Source organism: Saccopteryx bilineata, chromosome 4 (assembly GCF_036850765.1).
Source record: "Saccopteryx bilineata isolate mSacBil1 chromosome 4, mSacBil1_pri_phased_curated, whole genome shotgun sequence".
Taxonomy (NCBI): domain Eukaryota; kingdom Metazoa; phylum Chordata; class Mammalia; order Chiroptera; family Emballonuridae; genus Saccopteryx; species Saccopteryx bilineata.
In genome coordinates, this window is record NC_089493.1 from 203,605,933 (window position 1) to 203,628,810 (window position 22,878).

At 46.2% G+C, this 22,878-nt stretch overlaps 1 protein-coding gene and 1 pseudogene across 2 annotated transcripts in view; one reads left to right on the forward strand and one right to left on the reverse strand.

Annotated features, from left to right (window-relative positions):
• LHFPL2 (LHFPL tetraspan subfamily member 2) overlaps positions 1-17,169 on the reverse strand; it is a 190,273-nt gene extending 173,104 nt beyond the window's left edge. For both annotated transcript variants that reach the window (XM_066273631.1, XM_066273632.1), the window contains exon 1: positions 16,743-17,169. The gene's annotated coding sequence lies outside the window, so the exon portion shown is untranslated. The remainder of the gene's footprint in view (positions 1-16,742) is intronic.
• Positions 17,170-19,937: 2,768 nt separating this feature from the next.
• Positions 19,938-21,516, forward strand: LOC136335629 (small ribosomal subunit protein eS17 pseudogene; annotated as a pseudogene).
• The last annotated feature ends 1,362 nt before the right edge of the window (positions 21,517-22,878 follow it).

Sequence of the window (22,878 nt, forward strand, 5' to 3'; positions counted from 1 at the left end):
TATCTTGAGAAGGGTTTTATGAAATGATTGCTGCTAAGGTATAAATAACTAATACATTATCTGTCCTATGGATGCTTACATGTTGAATAAGAGGTTTAAAGAGAAATGTTTCGCCCAAATTCCTCTCGTTTTAGAATTTTAGGCACAGCAGTCCGTGAATTCCATGTTTTGGATAAGGAACCCTCACACAGCCCCTAACCTCATCACACCCCCATGCTCCACTTCGTCTGTTTCACGAGCTGACTCTGCGCCTATGGTGGTGCTGAGCTGGACCCTGCATTTGTAGAAACAAAGATTAATATTGACACAAAGATGTGGAAAGTCCAGCTCCTCTGTCAACTCACCTGGAACAGAGCCAAATTGCCCGTGGAGGGTGAAGGGCCCTTCATTCAATTCTGGTCGGCATAGGAAAGGGGCATGTGTTATCCCCAGTGTCTGAACCAAAGAAGGGGAGAAAGTGGGAAAAGTTGGTCTCAAGACATTCCTAGACGTCTGCAAAGGCCCAAAGCTTATAGCCCACTTTTTTAAAAGAATGGCTGAAAGCACTTAATAATCGGTGTCTGTATAACCTTCCTAAAAATAACGGCTTCAGAATTGACTTCTTACACTGCTGACAAAGGACTCTCTGATTTGGTCCCATCCAAGCAAGATAAGAGCCTCTCTGTAAGAATAAAAGCATGTGTCGAGATAAAGACGGAAGTGGAGCCAATGGGACAGAAGCCAGCCTTCACTGAGGAGCACCCAAGAGGCCAAGGAAAGACCAGGGAAGGCGCCCCTCAGGCCCTGCCAGAACCACATGCTCACACAGATGGGCTTCTAAATGGATGTTTCTATAACCTGGTGTTTCTAAAACCTGCCGATAAGAAGCATCTAGATACTATGTTTTTAAAAAATACAGACTCCCAGGACCCATCCCAGGCCTATAAAGTCAAAACTGCAGAGTTGGGTCTGAGAACGTGTATGTCCAGCCAGCACTCCAGCAGAGCATCAGGCAAGTTTTAGAAATAATGCTCTAAATCAGTGGTCCCCAACCTTTTTTGGGCCACGGACCGGTTTAATGTCAGAAAATATTTTCACGGACCGGCCTTTAGGGTGGGACGGATAAATGTATCACGTGACCAAGACAAGCATCAAGAGTGAGTCTTAGACGGATGTAACAGAGGGAATCTGGTCATTTTTTTAAAAATAAAACATCATTCAGACTTAAATATAAATAAAATGGAAATAATGTAAGTTATTTATTCTTTCTCTGCGGACTGGTACCAAATGGTCACGGACCAGTACCGGTCCACGGCCTGGGGGTTGGGGACCACTGCTCTAAATGAGACAATAGGTAACTTTTAAAAAACTTTGTAATCACATAACTTCAAAGTGTTATCTAGGGTGTATGAGAAAATGCAGGCTTAATCAGAGGAAGTTAGAACCTTCTTTATATAGTTCAAATTATATATAATCAGGATGTAATGAGGAAATCAGTGTAACTCAAACTTAGCAAAACAAAACCTCTTCTTTTAACTATATCCTGCCTGGAAGACCATCATCTCCTCCTGCACAGCTACTCAGGCTGGTAAGGGCCCAAATGGAAGGGACAGGGCTGACAGACTTCAGTCTCATCCCAACAGAGACCAGCCCTGAATAGCAAGCAACCAATTTTGTGTTAGACCCACAGACGCCTTCCAGAGACCAGCCTTTTCAGCTTTCAGCCTTCAGTGACTATCGCATCGTCTTACTCACATCCCAGCTTTATGTGAGGTCTTGCTACTCACATGGTCCACAGAACCAGCAGCATCAACATCAGGGAGGGCTTGTCAGAACTTCAGAATCCCAGGCCCCACCCAGGCCTGCTGAATCAGTCTGCACTTTAAAAAGATTTCGGGTAATTCTTTTTCACATCCAAGTTTGAGGGGCCCTGCTTTAAAGCATGGAGAGTAGTGATGTGAGACTTGACCCCACCTGTGGGACACCCAGGTCGTCAGTCCACCCACTGATGCCCCAGACTCCAAGAGGCCTTCTTCCCTCACTCTTTGCACTAACATCTGGTCAATCTTGGCTTGCCCAGAGGCCAAATCAGCAGCAGTAGAGCCCAATGACCAGCTGACAAACCAAAGCACAACTCAAGGGTAGTTATAAGAACATAGTAAGTACTGATCATCTCCTACACTCTCATCTGGCCATCATATCTGCCTCCCTCAGAAGCGGGAGTATAGACCCATGACCACAAATCAGCAGAGACAATGCAGTCAAACAACACCATGGAATGCTGGCTCTCTTGGTTCCAGCACAATGTTAATGAGGTCGAGGTCATGGGTAAGATTAGCTTCCTCTGTATCTTGGCACAGACTCCAACCCTTTGCCCTCTGGCCACCTACAAAGGCTGACGCACCCTTGGTTGCTAAGAGGACTCGGAGAATGACAAGGGGAGGCTGAACAGAAACGGCCAGTGAACGACTCAAAAACCCAAATGACTGATGAGCACAAGTATTGAGGAACAGCACGCAGACCAGAGGGACGGCTGATGTGACAGATGACTGGGTCAGACAGAATTCAGCATTGTCTGGACAGGCTGAGCAACGTGCCAGAGTGAGAAAGCTGAAAGTTCACAAGGAGAAATGGGAAGTCCCAGGGTCAAGATTTAAAAAGTCAGATACAAATCTATAATAAGACAGAAGAAATCTAACCTGATGGCAAGTCTTGTTTAAAAATGTTTATTTTTTAAAAAACATGCAAGTTATATTGACTATGTAGTTGCTAAGAAAGCTAACATACTCTTAGTATCCATGAGTCTAGTTTCCAGACCACGGGAAGCGGTGGTCCCCCAGCAGGATAGCTGCTCAGACTGTCCTAAACAGTTCACCAGCCACCTCTCCACACAGGTGTATATGCAGCCAGTCACACCTTTTCATCACCACTACCACTTGGGTTCTTATCATTCAGTGTGGCCTCTATCTGGCTACAGCTCTTTCTGGCTTTGGATGATAGTTTAAACCAGGGGTCCCCATACTACGGCCTGTGGGCCACATGCAGCCCCCTGAGGCCATTTATCCAGCGGCCCACGCCGCAATTCCTGAAGGGGCACCTCTCTCATTGGTGGTCAGTGAGAGGAGCACAGGATGCAGATGCTGTGCTCCTGGAGTACTTACTGTATGTGGCGGTGCCGCAAAGTGCAGCGTCGTTCAGGTACAGTACTACTTCCGGTGATGCAGGATGCACACGTCACGGCTCCGGAAGCATGTCATATCACTTGTTACGGCTAGCAGTGACAAATATGGAACCGGACATTGACCATCTCATTAGCCAAAAGCAGGCCCATAGTTCCCATTGAAATACTGGTCAGCCCTGGCCGGTTGGCTCAGCGGTAGAGCGTCGGCCTAGCGTGCGGAGGACCCGGGTTCGATTCCCGGCCAGGGCACACAGGAGAAGCGCCCATTTGCTTCTCCACCCCTCCGCCGCGCTTTCCTCTCTGTCTCTCTCTTCCCCTCCCGCAGCCAAGGCTCCATTGGAGCAGAGATGGCCCGGGCGCTGGGGATGGCTCTGTGGCCTCTGCCCCAGGTGCTAGAGTGGCTCTGGTCGCAACATGGCAACGCCCAGGATGGGCAGAGCATCGCCCCCTGGTGGGCAGAGTGTCGCCCCTGGTGGGCGTGCCGGGTGGATCCCGGTCGGGCGCATGCGGGAGTCTGTCTGACTGTCTCTCCCTGTTTCCAGCTTCAGAAAAATGAAAAAAAAAAAAAAAAAAAAAAAAAAAAAAAAAAAGAAAAGAAAAGAAATACTGGTCAGTTTGTTGATTTAAATTTACTTGTTCTTTATTTTAAATATTGTATTTGTTCCCATTTTGTTTTTTGTTTTTTTTTATTTTAAAATAAGATATGTGTAGTGTGCATAGGGATTTGTTCATAGTTTTTTTTTTATAGTCCGGCCCTCCAGCGGTCTGAGGGACAGTGAACTGGCCCCTGTGTAAAAGGTTTGGGGACCCCTGGTTTAAACATTAGCTTTGCTCCCTTTGATCCTGCCCTATCTTTCCTAATCAAGAAAAAAACTACGTATATACCTAAGCACAAAGTGGGAAAAACACATAAACAGATGAGACAACTTAAGCATACCCATTTGCCAAAAGGTTTTGGATAAAAAGAAGTCTGACCTGTGGTGGTACAGTGGATAAAGCATCAACCTAGAATGCTAAGGTTGCCAGATCGAAATCCCCGGCTTGCCTGGTCAAGGCACATAAAGAAGCAACTACTACAAGTTGATGCTTCCCGCTCCTCCCCTACCCTCTCCTCTCTCTCTCTCCCCCCTCTCTCTAAAATCAATAAATAAAATCTTTTAAAAAAATGACCTACAGTCACCTGTTTAAGCCGGCACACTATGCTACATATTACAGCATGAATCCGTGCAGAAATCAGTAATTACGTTGGTAAATTATAAGCTTCCACTTCAGAAGAATCCTGAAAGGACTACTATAAGAATGAGCAAATGACAGAGTAAGGATCTGTTTAGACATACTTCTCTATGTAGAATCATCTCTAGGAATAGACAGTTAGCCATTAAAAAATGAATGTGATTTTAGATAGTTTTTGAAGTTATAAGCCATGCTTTTCTAAGTGCATATTTTACATGCAAATAGCAGTCATTTTTAAAAAAGACTGCTTACTGATAAATTTGTAATTCCCAGACTATGTAGTCTATTATTTTAAATTTCAAAAATGTTGATCCCTTTGTAAGTTAATTAATGTCTAATCACTATGTTGTATACCTGAAACTAATATAGTATTGTATGTCAACTGTAATTAAAAAATAAATTTTAAAAAATAAAATGAAAAAAAAAGGAATTTTGATCCCTATGGACAAAATAATTTTTTTTTAATTTAAAAGAGGTTAGCTTGTTCTGCACTACTTATCTGAAGATTAAATGAAACTACTGTCTATGAAGTTATAGCCATCCTTCAATAACTGCCAAAATGACTCACAACTAGAACACAACATGTGAAATTCAGCCCAACTGCAGCCTGCCCCAGGAGAAAGGAAGCTTGAACTCCAGGTGCCCTTGACAACACGGCCCAATGTGGAAAGAAAGAAAATGCTGAACAATAGAATTGGTAGAGGAAAAAAAGCCCCTCTAATTTTCCGGGCATGTAGAAAGGTTGCTGCTAAAGGGATATTTAAAATCTCACTGCTAGTTTGAGTACTACTGAACACTGAAACAATTTTTAAAAAGAAAGAATCTGTCAGTATAATACATATGTAATTCAGTACTTCTTATCGATCAGATTTAATTCGGTATTGATCAATCAAACAGATGTTTACACAGTTAGAAACAGAACTGAAACACAGTCCTGGCTGGGTAGCTCTGATGGTTAGAGCATAATTCTGAAATGCCAAGGTTTCAGGCTTGATCCCCAGTCAGGACATATACAAAAACCAACCAAGAAATGCATGAATCAGTAGAAAAACAAATCAATGTCTCTCTCTCTCTCTCTCTCTCTCTCTCGCTCTCTCCCTCTCTCTCTCTCTCCCCCTCTCTCTCGCTGCTTTTTTTACTTCTGTCAAATCAGCAAATAAAAAATAAAAAGTAGCCTGACCAGGCAGTGGCACAATGGATAGAGCATTGGACTGGGGCACAGAGGACCCAGGTTTGATACCCTGAGTTTGCCGGCTTGAGCATGGGGTCACTGGCTTTAACATGGGATCATAAACATGACCCCAAGGTCACTGGCTTGAGCCCAAGGTTGCTGGCTTGAGCAAGGGGTCACTTGCTCTGCTGTAGCCCCCTGGTCAAGGCACATATGAGAAAGTAATCAACTAAGGAGACTAAGGAGGCATAATGAAGAATTGATGCTTCTCATCTCTCTTCTTCCTGTCTCTCTGTCCCTATCTGTCTCTCTCTCTGTCTCTGTCACAAAAAAATAAAATAAAAATAAAAAGTAGGCTCAGTGGTAAAGCGTCAGCTGGAATGTGGAAGTCCTGGGTTTGATTCCCAGTCAGGGCACACAGGGGAAGCGACCATCTGCTTCTTCACCCCTCCCTCTCTCCTTTCTCTCTCTCTATCTCTCTCTTCCCCTCCCACAGCCATGGCTCAGTGGGAGCAAGTTAGCCCCGGGTGCTGAGGATTGCTCCATGGCATCACCTCAGGTGCTAAAATAGCTCGGTTGCCAACCATCAGAGCAATAGCCCAGATGGGCAGAGCACTGCCCCAAAGAGGGCTTGCTGGATGAGTCCCAGTTGGGGCTCATGTGGGAGTCTGTCTCTCTGCCTCCCCACTTCTCACTTAAGAAAACAATAAAAAGTAAATGGAACACATCTCAGAACACACTTACAATGTTTATGAAAACATAAGAAGCACACCTACAATAAGCAGTCGGTTCTTCCCTATTATTCAGAGGAAAGGCTTTAGGTCACAGAACCTAGTCCTGGTTATAGGCCTCCGCCTTCCATTATTAGTAACCATATTTATACACGTAGAAATTTCAATCTTTTTTTAAAGATAGAGATCTGTTGCATAATGGCTGTACCACAGACGTAGTCTTGTGTCTAAAACTTTTGATACTGTTTTGTACAAAAAATATAAATCCAATAACTGTTTCTTTTTTTTGTATTTTTCTGAAGCTGGAAACGGGGAGAGACAGTCAGACAGACTCCCGCATGCGCCTGACCGGGATCCACCCGGCACGCCCACCAGGGGGCGACGCTCTGCCCACCAGCCCCAGCGCCCGGGCCATCTTTGCTCCAATGGAGCCTTGGCTGCGGGAGGGGAAGAGAGAGACAGAGAGGAAGGAGGGGGGGTGGAGAAGCAAATGGGCGCTTCTCCTATGTGCCCTGGCCGGGAATCGAACCCGGGTCCCCTGCACGCCAGGCCAACGTTCTACTGCTGAGCCAACCGGCCAGGGCCCCAATAACTGTTTCATTCTGAGTTTAAAAGTAACATGTGGCCCTTGCTGGTCAGCCCAGCATGTGGACGTCCCCAGTTAGATTCCCAGTCAAGGCACACAGTTGAGAAGCACCCATCTAGTCTCAGGGCCAGTGACACAATGAGAAGCACCCATCTGCTTGCTTCTCCACCTCTCCCCCACATGCTTCTCTCTCCCTCCCTCTCTCTCTCTCTCTCTTTCTCTCTCTCTCTCTCTCTCTCTCTCTCTCTCTCTCTCCCGCAGCCATGGCTCTATTAGTTCCAGCGAGTTGGCCTTGGGCACTGAGGATGGCTCTGTGGCCTCTGCTTCAGGTGATAAAGAGAAATGGCTCAGTTGCTGAGCAATAGAGCAGCGCGCAGATGGGCAGAGCATCGCCCCCTACTGGGCTTGCCAGGTGGATCCCAGTTGGGGTGCATGTGAGAGTCTCTCTGCCTCCCTTCCTTTCACTGAAAAAAAAAAGTAACATGCTCTTTACTGAAAATATGAAAAACAGAAAAATAAGAAAACAGTCACCTGGCTCCAAGTCCACTAGTCCAAAATAACCAGTTAAAATTTTAGTTTACATTCTTCTAATTTGTGACTATCAGTGTTCCCTTTAATGGTACCTCAGTTTAGGCAGGCATGGGTGAGGTGAGGCATTCCTGCTAGTTACACAGACTGACAATGATTGATAATCCCCACTGGCCTTACCCCAAACCCACAGCAGTACTAGGAATAATGGTCTGGTGGTACACAAATTCTACACCTGCAATTCAACAAGCATTCATTGGAGTCTACTTTCTACTCCTTTATTTATCCCACAAATGAATGAAATTCAAGTTAACAGCAATAGCCCCTGAGGGCCATATGGTAACTTCAAATAAAAAGGTGGACCAGCCTTGTTCCTTGTGGACATGAAAACAAAAGTTAAGCCTCCTAGCACAAGTTCTCAAGGTGCCTATAGATTTGGTTCCTGGTGAGAGCCCTTTTTCTGGTTTGCAGAAGACCACCTTCTCGCCTTCTTGTTTTCTCGCTGTGTCTCTAAGGGGGTATTGAGCAAATAAGATTATAACAAGTGTTTTTAGGTTTGCTTCCTTGTGTTGGGCAGCACCATGTGCGTATAGCGTACAGTCTGTGGACGGCTGCGGGTGCTCGCCTTCAGGACAGCAGGCTGCAAATTGCAGATCGCCTGCCTCCATGGGGAGGGGCGATCCTCTGCCAGAGACTTCCACTGGCCTGTCTGACTGGAGAGTACTGAAGAGCTTGGGAACCCTGCTGAGCTTGTGGGGAGAGGGGGGGCTGTGAGTCCAGAAAAGCCCAGAGAATGAATCGGGGCTTAGGAACCCTGAGTGAGAGGGAAGTAGTCTTCCCTGCCCGTTTGCTCATCTGCCATTATGAGACTTTAATAAAAGAATGGCCCACCATTTTTTGGCTCCACAGTTTCTTTGCCATCTGCCCAAATCCAGTGAGAACCTGCATGTGCATGGGAACCTGCATGGCCATGGCAGCAGCCCCTCGACTTAAAGAAGGAGAAATGAATGTTGGGGAGAAGGGTTGTTGAGCAGTGGTAGATAAGGACGTGGGAACCGCAAACTGTGTGCAGCTGCCACCAGCAATCGAGGGGATGCTGTGAGTCTGAGCACTTTTAGAATCAGAGAGATTCAACCCACAAAGAATGTTCATAGTTCCACAAGCAGGGACTGCTGTAAAAGGCCACCCACGGCCTTGACTGGTTAGTTCAGTTGGTTAGAGCACTGTTCCAAAAGGCCAAAGTTGTGGGTTTGATTCCTGGTTATGGCACATATGGGAAGCAACCAATGAATGTACAACTAAGTGGAACAACAAATCAATGCTGTCATGCTCCCTCTCCCTCTCCCTTCCTCTCTCTGTCTCTCTAAAATCAATCTATAAAAACAAAAAATTTTTTTAGAAGATCACATACTAACTGCTCTAACAGCCTAGCTTCATATATCATCCTAGGCGGCAGATTCTCATTGTATTACCCTTATGCAAATATCACTCAACACTGGGCAAACTGGTTACACCTTGTTGAACTATTTTCTGTTTCATAAAGAAGATACAGCCATGACCAGTTGGTTCAGTGGTAGAGCATCAACCCAGTGGGTAGATGTCCAGGTTCGATTTCCAGTTGGGACACACAGGAGAAGCAATCATCTGCTTCTCCACCCCCCCTCCTCTTCTCTCTCTCTCTCTCTCTCTCTCTCTCCCTCTGTCTCTCTACCTTTCCCCTCCCAAAGCCATGACTTGATTGGTTTGAGCACATCAGCCCCATGTATTGTGGCTCTATGGAGCTTCCACCTCAGGCGCTAAAAATACCAGCTCTGTTGTGAGCATGGCCCCAGATGGGAGGTGCTGGGTGGATCCTGGTTGGGACACATGTGGGAGTCTGTTTCTCTATCTCCCCTCCTCTCACTTGGAAAAAAAAAAGGAAGAAGACATAGAAAAGAACTGTTTTTACTAATAATGTCACCTCTGTCAGTGTTAACATTGCTATGAACTTGCTGAAACCCTCAATACTCTTTATTCAAATACTATAATTGGCTACAGAATTTAGTACCTATTATTTTAGAAACCATGTGAAGAGTTTTAAAAGTTAGTTTGGTTGCATTGTCCTAAATAGAACCTCAAAAGTTTACCCCAACTAAGCACCTCAGAAGCCTTATTCAATTTTGGGACTGAAATTTTTAAGTCTCTAAAGTGCCACTTTAAGTGTGCTATTGAATCAAAATCAGAAAAAATCTGCATAAAGAAAAAGTCAAAACACACTGAGGTTCTCCTTTCTTACCTGCCAAGTCAAGGTCAAAGCTAGGCGTTTCTCTTGACTTAGCTGCTGGTGATATGGTTAAGCTAAGAAAAGACACAGATAACACACCTTTTCAGCTATGCTCAGTGTTCTGTAAATTCACACAAAACTTGTTTACATTCTTAGCAAGTGAAAGTCATCTTACATTTTCTTAAATAAAATATATACCTGTTTATTAGTCATCTTGGGCTAATATAACAAAATAACATAGAATGGATGACTTAAACAGCAGACATTTATTTTTCACTGTTCTGGAGACTGGAAATCCAAGAGCAGGGTGTGTCAGATTAAGTTCTAAGTGAAGACCTTCTTCCTGGTTACCTTCTCACAGTGGCAGAGAGAATGCTCTGGTCTCTCTCCCTTCTTGTAAGGACACTAATCTCATCAAGGGGGCTTGACCCTCATGACCTCATCTAAACCTAATTACCTCCCAAAGGCCCCATCTCCAAATCCCATCATACCGGGGGTTAGGGGTTCATCTAGCACATGAATTTTGGAACAAACATTCTGTTCATAAAATATGTGTGTGTGTGTTGGGGTGGGGGTTGGAGAGTATCAATTTTATCAGTTTACATTCTAGCTGTTAAATATGTTCAGAACCATTCTACATACATTCCTTGTAACTATCTCAGTTCAAAAGAACATAAACAAACATAACCAAGTCTACAAAATAACACCAGTAAGAGTCTGGTCATTTAAGGCCAAGGTCAGGGGCTTGTTAGGCCTGTTGAAAGGATGAAAGAGAAAAATTTAGTTGCAAGGACACAGATTACTCTCACCCTGAGTACTTTTAGTAAATCTGACAGACCATGCAACCACAGAAAAATAATTCTATCTTTCATCTCTAGCGCCAGACCTCTCTTCCTGCCTGTGTATCCAACTCTGCTAGGCATCTCTCACTTTTTAGAAGGCTCACAGTTCGGTTTTGAATTCAACTGAACTCATTAGTCTCTGCCATCTCCCCAAACTGAGGTTCTGTTCTGCACAGCAGCTTACCTCAGTGAATGGCACCATGACTCATACCAGTCACCCTGACTTCCTCTTCCTAAGTGCCCACCCTAGGAAATGACCAAGGAAGTGTGGTCTCTCTAGACCTCTGCCCCACTCCCTCACTCTCACACCAAATGCCCTCAGAATTTCTGCAAGAGCTTTCCAAATCACCTTCTGTTCACTGCCTAGCCACCATGTCAACTAGCCCAACCTCATGACCACTGAGTTAGTTTCCCCCTTCCCTTCCCTTCCCTTCCCTTCCCTTCCCTTCCCTTCCCTTCCCTTCCCTTCCCTTCCCTTCCCTTCCCTTCCCTCCCCTCCCCTCCCCTTCCCTTCCCTTCCCTTCCATCCCCTCCCCTCCCCTCCCCTCCTTCTTTTCTTTCTCTTTTTCCTCTTTCTTTCTTTCCCTTTCTTTTCCTCCCTCCCTCCCTCCCTCCCTTCCTTCCTTTCTTCCTTCCTCTTTCCCTTCCTCTCTCCCCCCCTCCCTCCCTCCTCCCCCCCCCCTCTCTGTGAGAGCAGGGAAGATAGTGAGCCAGGCTCCTGCATGCACCTGACCAGGATCCACCCAGCAACCAAGCTATCCTCAGCACCTGAGGCTGACACGCTCGGACCAACCAGGACCAGCCTAGCTATCCTTAGCACCCAAGGCCGATGCTTGAACCACTGGCTGTGGGTGAAGAAGAGGAAGAGAAGTGGAAGAGGGAGAGGCAGAAAAGCAGATGGTCACTTCTCATGTGTGTCCTGATTGGGAATCAAACCTGGGATGTCTATATGTTAAGCTGACACTCTATCCACTGAGCCAAGCAGCCAGGGCCACCGAGTTCTTCCTAAAGCACATTATGATTACATCATTTACCTGCTATAAATTTTCCATCTCCCACACAGCTTTTGAGATAAAGTTCAGACTCCTCAGCTCAGCCCCCGGACCCTATAACCTAAAGTACCTCCCTGTCCAACTGTGCCTCTCATCCAAGCAACTACTGCCAGTGCCCCAACTACCTCATACCTTTTCAAGCCTTCTAGACTCCAAACATAAGCATCGTTAGTGTACTGTGTATTACTATGACTTTAAAAGTAGTGAAAAAACCTTGGAAGGACCATGAGGAACCAAGTGTCCTCTCTTTCCTTGACTCTGTCAGTCACACCTTCTACAGCAAGACAGAGTCAAGTATTTGAAATGCCAGACCAGACTCTTCCCTGGACACAATCTGGGGTTTATAAGCTTATGATAAGTTCTGACCTTTGATTCCTTCTTTGCCTAAGGCTGAGAAGTCTCACCTCTGAAAAAAATCTGCTGCTTGTTTCCATGGCACATTGGCTGGTGGGTCTAGTCCCGTGATGGCGAACCTTTTCAATGTAGCCATTTTCAATGACATGTGACCGCATACCAGAGAAGTATGGGGCCACATGCCTAGAAAGACATTTCATCCTCGGCCCCTGCACGGCCAGGTACAGTAGCCGAGGATAAAACATTTGCTGTAGTGTAGACACTCTGTGCCAGAGGTCTGTGGGCCAAAACAATAGAACTCCAGCACAGAGCATCTAGTTCTGGGACTTCCGGTTAGGCCGTTAGGGGATCTTTGACCTCACTTCCGGCCGGCGGAGCAGGGAGCAGCGGAATGCCATGGGGGACGCATCTCTGGGGGCCCTGTGATCGTCATTACCAGCAACCACATAACCACAGCAACCATCATCCAATCTACTGTTCTGGGGTGTCATGGATTTCTAACTGACCATCATTACTGAGATAAGTGGGGGGCAGCTGGGAGAGGTGAGGGCCTGTGCTATGGGTGCCGTTTCCCGCCATTAGTAATAGTGCAGCCATCTTAATTTACATAAGATGCAACTTGCAGAATTTCAAGACAGCATCTGGGCTCAGGTGTTTGTCGACTTGAGGTCAAAGCTGAGAATCTGGAAAGGTGCCGCTTGGAGAATCAAGAGGAGTGCCACTACGAACAGGAAATTTGGAGTGCCTGGAACCGATTACCAGACACTTTTAGCATCCTAAAAAATATAGCAAAGGCTTTACTCAGAATTTTTCCCTCTACGTACTTTTGTGAGACCTTATTCTCAGCATTAAATAATATCAAAACCAACAAAAGAAACAGATTAACAGATGAAGTTAGTAGCGCTTGCTTGGGCTTGAAGTGTACAAAATACCAACCTTCACTGAAGATTTAGTCAACGAAATTCAGCAACAAAAAAGTCACTAATAGGCAGGTTGGTTAAAGAATTCCCCCTCCCCCTCACTTATCTTAGTTCATGGCACCCCACACAAGTTAAATAATATCAAGACCAACAAAAGAAACCGACTGACGGATGAACAAAGAAGTCACTAAGCAGGTAAGTTAAATAATTAGTTTTTGGTTTATTAAATACAGTTATATATTACAATTATACATTTTTGTTATTTAAACTATAAATATCACGAAATTATGGTTTTTTTCTTGAAGTGACACACCACCTGAGTTATGCTCGGTTTTTTGGAGAATTTTGACACACTGAGCTCAAAAGATTGCCCATCACTGGTCTAGTCAGCCACTGCTCAAGCTGGACACATACATACCTTTATAAAGCACAGAAGGAAATAGGCTCCCCTTTGTCCCTCATCCCTGTGGAGGACCTAGAGGACTGGCCTCTACCACCACCTCCAGCCAGATCACTTCTCTCTGATTAGACTTGCTTGAGCAAGAGAAGCACACCCAGCACACTGCTTTCCCAATGTAGGATCTTTTGAATCAAAGGGAGCTTCCGGAGTTCGTATAGGTCCTTTGCACATGGCATTTGCTTCTCCAGCTAGAAGGTGGCTCTGTGAGAGGAGAGGCTTGCTCTTGGTCCTGGCTATGTTACCAAGAGGCCAGAAGAGAGGCAAGCCCATGGGAAAGGCCCCAAAGATATTTGCCAAAGGACAGGATAAAAGAATGGATGATTGAGCAAACAGGCATTCCTCTCAAATTAGAAAGGCAATATACAGCATAGTTCCTCAGCTAACAAAACAGTTTTGCTAAGAATGCCTTTTGCTTAATCTGCTCTTAGGTACAACCTTAGTGAAAACTGAGCAATGTATCATTAACCTCAAGAGATACTTTAAAGTTGTCTTTTGGAATAAAGTCTAGAGATTATTTACTTACTATTTGTATCTTTCTAAGAGGAATAAACACTGAGTAAAAACATTGCTTTTAGGATTCCCAAGAGAGGCACTCACCATGTCCACCATGAAAACAATTATTTTCTTCAAATACAATTTGTATATTTACTTTTGTGGGACCTGGAACCTGAGAATTTGCTGTTGCAGGGGGGCAATGAAGCCAGGAATTGTAAACCACACCTTTGCTCCAACCCTCAGACTCACACAGAGCCTGCACTACACACTCCCTGGAACTGGAGTCCCAGAAAAGGTTGACCAGAATGTGCCAAAAGGGTGCAGCCTGTAAGTTCTGGACTGACCCTGTTTGCAGACTGCCAGGGGAATGGGTATAGCCTCAACTCAGGCTGTACCTGGGTCTTCCTTAGGTGAGCAGTTGCTCACTCTAAAATCAGATAGCCTTGCATTCTACCTCTTGGAATGGCATGGCTTTCTCCTGGGTGTTTGAAATAGTACTTAACAATCATCATTAACATTTTCTGAGCACTTAGCCTGAGACACCACCTAAGTCCTATACAAAAATAATCACAGTTAATCGTCAAGGTGGTTTTTTGAATTGAACTCTTATCAATACCATTTTACAAACATAGAAGAAACCAAGGCTAAGAGAAATTAAATAACTTATCCAAGGTTGAGATATGACACCTCTGGGAACTCAACAGCCCCAATTTTGGTGTCCTATTCCTGGTCTCCTCCTTTGCCAATTCTTTGCAATAAAAAAAAAAAGAGAAGTTGTGTATATATACACTGTTCATTAAAAAGAAATGTGTTTTTCTATATATTGTTTTTCCGCACTGCTCACAAAAATTAGGGGACCAGGGAAGGTGCAGATACTCCAGTACTTTCAGCCTTTTGTACAGTGCATTTTCACCAATGAAATGAAAGTTGGTTTTGCATCTCATTTGCATAATCAAACACTTTCTTTGACTTGTCATTTGCTTTTCTGATGTTCTTGTTTAGTAAAAAAAAAATCAAGTGCTTCTTTTTTTATTGTTTCATATTCATTTTGAAATATACCTTAATTTTTGTGAGCAGTATATGTTCTGTGATGGACTTTCCCTTCCTCCCCTACCCAAACAGTATATTCAGTAAAATCTCTTTAATTCATCAGTCCACACATCTCTGCAGTCAGATGCCATCAATTCTGAGCCCATCACACAGATGTACAGTATACATTTTTCCAGAAGGCATCACGTTGCTCTCATCCACAACGATCCTCGTTCTTCCCTATAGACAAGTTACTGGTTCATGTATCATGACTTAAATTATATTCAAGAATGTTCATTTGCAGTGTAATTATTCTTCCTAATTGGATCGCTGTGAAGACGAAGGATTCTCTCTTCCCCACCCCCATCATCTTCAGTAACACACGTTGTCTTCTTTCCTAGCATATAATATTTGCTGCACTCTTTGCAAACCACAACCAGCCACACACACTACCTGCTCTCTTGTGCGACCACTTGGGAAAAATATTATTGTTAACATATGGCTTTACCTGGTATTCAAACCCCTCAAATATTTCATCGGAATCAGATCTCTGACATAGATGGATAACAAGGCTATCACAGTATGACAGCAAAAAGAAATAATCTTGGATTTTATTTCTTTTTCCTATCCTTAAAACCTTTAGTCGCCTCACCAGCCTGTGTTCTGTAGCTCTTAAAATTGGAAAGAAAAGGTATTTTTTAAAAAGAACCGGTAGAAAAGATCAGGAAAGGGCAGTACCAAAAAAATTAACATCCGATCACTGATTAAACCTGGCGTGGGTAGAGCTCCCAGGCAGCGGGTGAAGTAAATGTAACTTGCAGACGATAAGTGTCTCTTCAAGCTTGGTTACTCAGTCAGGTTTAACTCCCAGGACGATGCTCTAACAGCCCCCCCCCCCCCCCCCGACCGCCCACACCTCTCCTCCGTCTAGTCCCAACACACACTTGTCCATAGGGGCCGCTTTACGATTTCAAACAGTTCTACTTTATATGTGGGTCACTGATAGCAACCTACAGGAACGCACACAGTCACAGTAGAGAAAACGGGAAATACAGGAAATGCCCGGGATTGGGGGGGGGGGGGGGATAAGACTTCGCCCTTACTCCCATTGATTTCCATTGATTCCCATTGAAATAGGCCGTGGACGCTCATGAAACTCACGACCATCCTGAAATAATAAAAGTTGGACCAGATTGCAGGAAAAACTCTAGGTTTTCTGAGTTCAAACAACACTAGACCGCTGAATGGAAGGAAAAAGACCAAAAAAACGTGTGCTTAAAACATCCAGAAACACACGCAGAGTCTCCCCCAGCCCTTCGCCCCATCCCATGGGTTCAACCCACCCGTTCCAGATGTGGTCTTCTCCACTCGACGCCCACCTCCTCCAGCCCGCACCCCAAATCACTGCGCTTCCACAAAAATGCAGCCCAGATCTGAGAAGCAGCTGACGCCTGTGGCCGCGGTGACCCACACGCCACAGACCAGCCCCCCACCCCCATCCGCGGTGCGGTACCAGGCACGCCGAGCTGCGCCCAGGGCCCGCGCCCCGCCGTGCCCCGATCTCCGATGGTCACGCCGGCTTCCCCGGGAAATCGCTGTTCCAAGCACAACTTTTTTTCGCTTCTACTGCCGGCAGCCGCGGCGGTGAGAGCAGAAGCAGCCGTTCCCTCCATTCCTAGCGTCCAACACCCGTCCCGCTGCGGCTCCCCAGCCCGGTCCTCTTCCCTCCCCGCGGGCTCTGTGGTCGCCGGAGCGGAGTTCCCGCACCGGCCAGCCGCGGTGCAAGCAGCCAGGTCTCCAGCGGACGGGACGTGAGGGTTCCGCTAGCACCCGCGCGGGGGACCCCCGCCACCCCCACCAGTCCAGGACGCAGACGCTCCCTCCCGCAGCGCGCGCGGGCTCCGCGGCCCCGACTCACCCAGCCCCGGCGCGGCGCCTCCGAGCGCGAAGCCTTCCCCGAGCCGGAGCTTTCTGTTACGCCTCCAACAGCCCACTCTCTCGGCCCCGCTGGCCGCCCCGGGAAGGAAGAGGAAAGAGGAGAGAGAGGAGGAGAGAGGAGGAGAGAGGAGGAGAGAGGAGGAGAGAGGAGGAGAGAGGAGGAGAGAGGAGGAGAGAGGGGGAGGAGAAAGGAGGCGGCGAGGGCGGGGGGAGAGGGTCCGCAGGCCCGGGAGGAGGGGCAGGCGCGGCGAGCGCGCAGACCCGGGCCGCCGCCGGGCGAGCGCGGAGGGAGGAGGGAGAGGGGCGGGGGCAGCGGGAGAGAGAGGCTGCCGAGTCTCCGCGCCCAGGACCCGGCCCCGCGCCGCTGCCCGGTCTCCACGGCCGCCTCTGCCCCGCGCTTCGGCCCGGGGCTCCCCCAGCCCGCGGCGGGGAAGGCGGGCAGGCGGGTGGGGCCCGGCCTCCGGAGGGGAGTGTCCGGTGGAGCCGCGGAGGGTGTGCACGAAAGGGGATCCCCGGGGGGAGGGAAGGAGGCCTGGGAGCCGGTCCCTGCGCCCCGCGGCGGCGCTTCAAGTCCTGCGGAAACGTCCGGGAACAGTTTTGAGAAACCATCTCAGAACTGCCGAGAGTGCGCCTCGCCCGGCCGGGAAGGCGGGAGCTACGCTGTCGGTGTGGGGGCGAGAGGCCGGACTCCTGCAGAGAGAGGGGCCCCGGAACACCCGGGGCAGCGCCTCGGGCCAGGCCGGTGGTCCCAGGGAATCCAAAGTGGGAGGGCGGAGAGGGTGCCTAAACCCCGGTCCTCGCCTTCCTCTCCCAGAGAGAGGCTCTGGGCATAGATTTTCTTGCCATTTGGTCTGGAAACTCAGGGAGAACAATCTTCAAAGAATATTTGTAAGTAGATTGCTTGGGGTCTTGCAACATCCTTCCCGGCACTCAAATTACAGTTTCGGAATGAATTTCTTAGTCGTTTTTGCCGACAGTCTGAAAAGCATCCTTGTCCAGTGAGGGGACTCACTAACTGCCCGCCACCGACCCCAGAGCAAAGAGCACAGAGTTAAATGGCCACGAGTTAAAATGACAATATTCCTTGTGATTCAAACCTCGGGACCGGCACTGTCATTTTTTTCTCCTGTCTTCAATTTCTCAGCCTATTATCTGGGATACCTGTATCCAGTCGCCGGAACTCAGACCCTAGCAGTCAATCTGGGGCCTCTCTCCTCCTCTATTGCCAATAGCTGATCTCATTGATTCTTTATTATTATTATTATTTTAGGAGACAGAGGGAGAGACAGAGAGAGAGAGAGGAGAGAAAGACCGAGAGAGAGCGAGAGAGAGAGAAGGGGGGAGGAGCAGGAAGCATCAACTCCCAAGCATCAACTCCCATATGTGCCTTGACCAGGTAAGCCCAGGGTTTCGAACTGGCAACCTCAGCATTTCCAGGTCCATGCTTTATCCACTGCGCCACCACAGGTCAGGCCGCTGATCTCATTGATTCTTCACTTTAAAGGTCTTTCCAGTTGCCTCGTCCTTTTCAAGACCACTGCCACCTTCCTGGTTCTCGGTATTTAGAGACTTCATGGCTTCAGGGGCCTCCTCGTGGGTTCCCGCCTTGCAATGCCGTCCATCTGCACAGGTCTACAGGTGGTTCTAGACCTCCGTCAGGCAGACTACTTCCTGTTCTAGAAGCTCTTTGACACAGAAAATTCTGAATTACTTAATAACTTTTCTATTCAAAACCATCCACCACCAGACCCTCGGAGCGAGCCTGCATGCTCTCACCAGCCAGGTACCCGCCCCTCCCCCAGAAGGTACCATACTGTACTCTTGTGGAAGTTTCTGATGCTCTTGCTAGAACTGGCATGCTCTCATCCATCTTCTCTCACTGTGGAGTCCCGCTTATCTTTATTGAAAATGAAGTTTGTAGTACAACATTTCTCCTATATAAGGATGTGTGTTTTCTTCCGTGTTTTAAATCATACAATAGAAATAACAAGGCTTATGGGGAAAACCGTTAGAAATCTATGTAACCCTATAAGCACAGCACTAACAAAAACAGCAAATTCCGGGGGCGGGTGAACACACACATATAATGTAGTATAGGATTGTATACCTGAAACCTATATCATTTTATTAACCAATGTCACCTCAATAAATTCAATAAAAAATTAAAAGAGAGAGAAACACCAGGGATGCACTCATATGCAGAGGAGAAACCATGTGAGGCCACAGTGAGAAGTGGCCACGTGCAAGCCTAAGAGAGAGGTCTCATAAAAAACCAAACCTGCCAACGCATTGATCTTTGACTTCTAGCCTCCAGATCTGGCTCTTTCACCTGATCTGTGTGTTTTGTTATGGCAGACTAATACAAATAGGTACTTATTGCAGGCCTAATGTACAGGGGTTACAGGAACAGTCTCCTAAACTAGGCTGTAATTATTTGAAGGTAGGACCTAAGTCTTAAATATTTTGTAGTCCCCTGAATGCCCAGAGAAGTTCCCTTCACAGAGCAGGACCTCACCACAGGGGAAAAAACAAAACCAAACCAGTAACCATTCCCAAAAAACATACCAGCAAGAGTTTATGAGCCATGTTAAATTCCTAAGAAATATTACAGTAAATATAAATGTAGGACTTCACCTTCATAAAGAGATGGAGATAACTGATAAGGAGATTGGAAGGAGAGTTGTTTGAGGGTACAGAGTAGGAGGATAAGCACAAAATGTACAAATAAGGCAGGAATCTCTCCTTCCCAGTAAGCCCTACCTAGTTAGGGCTCATGGTTAAACCAATCCAAAAGAAAGAACATAGGGTGGATGGACGTGAGGCACAGCACCGTGCGCTCTCCACAGCCTGCATGCTGCTCTGTGTTTTACTTACAGCAGTACTCAAGGGTGCAAAGTATGAGATGCTGAGAACAACTGCATGGAAAACCAACACTACCGCCCCATTTTACTAATATCCTTTCCCTACATATCAATCATAAATGAGCTAATCTGTGTTACCTATGCTCTCATTACAGAAACATGCTGGTAACAGAGCAGACTATACTTCTGTGCTTAGAAAGTACACTGTACTTCATTCTGCACATCTATTGAGCACTTACTGTATGCCGGTGATAGTTCAAGCACTGTGGATACATTGGTGAACAAAGAGAAAACAAAAATGTCCACCCTCACAGATGTGGACACTTGGACAGGCATCACAGATGGTATGTATCATTTGGTGTATTACACATTTCATACGTATGTAACTTGAACTGATGGCTTGTCTACATTTTAATTTCTTTGAGGGATAGAGTTGAGCCTTATGCTTTTTTATTTTTCACAATATCTAACATAGTAGGCACCTACTAGGATGTGTAAATTAGGGAATATACACCCATATATACCTTGTGCTATTGAATTCACAGGAGAACCACTTGGGAAATCCTGCCAGAACTGACATGCTCTTGTCCATCTTCTCTCACTGTGGAGTCCTGCTTATCTTTATTGAAAATGAAGTTTGTGGCCCTGGCCCGTTGGCTCAGCGTTAGAGCGTCGGCCTGGCATGCGGGGGACCTGGGTTCGATTCCTGGCCAGGGCACCTAGGAGAGGCGCCCATTTGCTTCTCCACCCCCCCCCCCTTCCTCTCTGTCTCTCTCTTCCCCTCCCGCAGCCAAGGCTCCATTGGAGCAAAGATGGCCCGGGCGCTGGGGATGGCTCCTTGGCCTCTGCCCCAGGCGCTGGAGTGGCTCTGGTCGCGGCAGAGCGACGCCCTGGAGGGGCAGAGCATCGCCCCCTGGTGGAGCACCACCCCTGGTGGGCGTGCCGGGTGGATCCCGGTCGGGCGCATGCGGGAGTCTGTCTGACTGTCTCTCCCCGTTTCCAGCTTCAGAAAAAATACAAAAAATAAAAAATAAAAAAGAAAAAAAAAAGAAAATGAAGTTTGTAGTACAACATTTCTTCTATATAAGGATGTGTGTTTTCTTCCGTGTTTGAAATCTCAGCCTCTTTCACTGGGAACCCCATGTTCACACCAAGACCATGAAGAAGGCGGCTGAAGTCTTCATAGAGAAGTACTACAGATACTTAGGCAATGACTTTCACACCAAAAAAACACAAGGATATGGCCATTGTCCCCAGCAAGAAGCTCCACAGTAAAATAGTGGACTATGTCAGACATCTGATGAAGCAGATTCTGAGAGGTTTTATAAGGGGTATTTCCATCAAGCCACAGGAAGAGGAGAGAGACAGGAGAGATAATTATGCTCCTGAGGTCTCAGCCCTGTATCAGGAGAGCATTTAAGTTAATCTGGACATTAAGACGGTGGCACAATGGCTAGACTGGGACACAGAAGACCCAGGTTCGAGATTCCAGGGTTGCCAGCTTGAGCACAGGCTCACCAGCTTGAGCATGGGGTCACTGGCCTGAGCATGGGATCTTAGACATAACCCCATGGTCACTGGCTTGAGCCCAAGGTTGCTGGCTTGAGCAAGGGGTCACTTGCTCTGCTGTAGCCCCCCAGTCAAGGCACATATAAGAAAGCAATCAATGAACAACTAAGGAGCCGCAACAAAGAATTGATGCTTCTCATCTCTCTCCCTTCCTGTCTGTCTGTTCCTATCTGTCCCTCTCTCTGTCTCTCTCTCTCTCTCTGTCTTTGTCACACACAAAAAAGGGGAATGCTGAAGCTCTTAGACTCTGGTAGTCTGTCCAGCCTGCGGCTCACTCAGCCTATAGTTGGGATGAATTTCAGTACACCGTGTGGAGCCATGTGAACCTTTGCTGTACTGCAATATCAGTGAACCATGGACAACCAAAAACATTATTTTCTTTTTCTCAGAACCATGAATTGCTATTTGGGCTAAAATCAAAGCCAGTATCCCAAGATAAGATCATTTGGATCTGAAGAATAGATCAATTATACTTAATAGAAGGCAAGAAATTAAGGATGGGAAGGGAAGGAAAATGGAGAAGAAAAGAGGCTAAAGGGTGTAGTTCAAGAAGAAAGTACCTGCTGAGTTCTCTGGAAAGGCAGGCCTGGGGAAAGAACCGTAATAACAGGAACTTTGGGTTATCTTGAATGCTACTCTTAACATGGGCTTCAGCCACATTTTCAAGAAAGATTTACTATGAGGCATAAGTGAAGAAGAAATTAAAGGGATCCTGCCATGTTTGGTCAAGTGACAAGGAGGCCTTGGGAGAAAATAAGTATGAGCCACCAGCTGGGTCATCAGGTAGGATTACCCTGTGCCTGGATACAATGCTGTGATCTATTTACTTGACTGTGTCAATCACTCAGTTCTCTGAACAGGATGCCCCACCTGGTGTAACTTACATCAACAAGGTTAGGTGTTTTTCTTTTTTCTTTCTTTTTAAAAAAGATTATGTATTGATTTTAGAAAGAGAGGAAGGGAGAGAGACAGAGAGAGAAAGAATGAAACATTTATTTGTTGTTTCACTTATTTATACATTCATTGGTCGACCCTTGCTTACGCACCCATGGGAGATGGACCCCACAACTTTCGCATATTAGGTGGACACTAACCAACTGAGCTACCCAGCCAGGGCTTTTTCTTTTTTCCTTAATCATTAATTTTTCAATTGTAGATGACATATAATGTTAGTTTCAGGTGTATACCCTAGTAATTAGAGATTACATAATTTACTAAATAATCATCCCTATAAATCTCGCACCCATCTGACACTATACATAATTACTGGAATATTATTGAATATATTCCCTATGCTGTACTTAACATCCCCATGACTATTCTGTAGCTACCAATTTGTACTTCTTAATCTCTCCACCTTTTCCATCAATCCTCCCCAATCCCCCTCCCATCTGTCAACTGTCAAAATGTTCTCTGTGTCCATGAGTGTTTCTGTTCTTGGTCATTTGTTTTTTAGAATCAGTTGTTGATAGATATGTCTTTATTGCCATTTTATCATATTTTTAAACTTTTTTCTTCCTTTTAAAGAAGTTCCTTTAACATTCGTGTAATACTGGTTTGGTGGTGATAAACTCCTTAAGATTTTTCTTGTCTGGGAAGCTCTTTATCTGTCCTTTGATTCTAAATGATAGCTTTGCTGGGTAATTCAGTTCCTCCCCTGCTATTCATCACTCTGAATATTTTCTA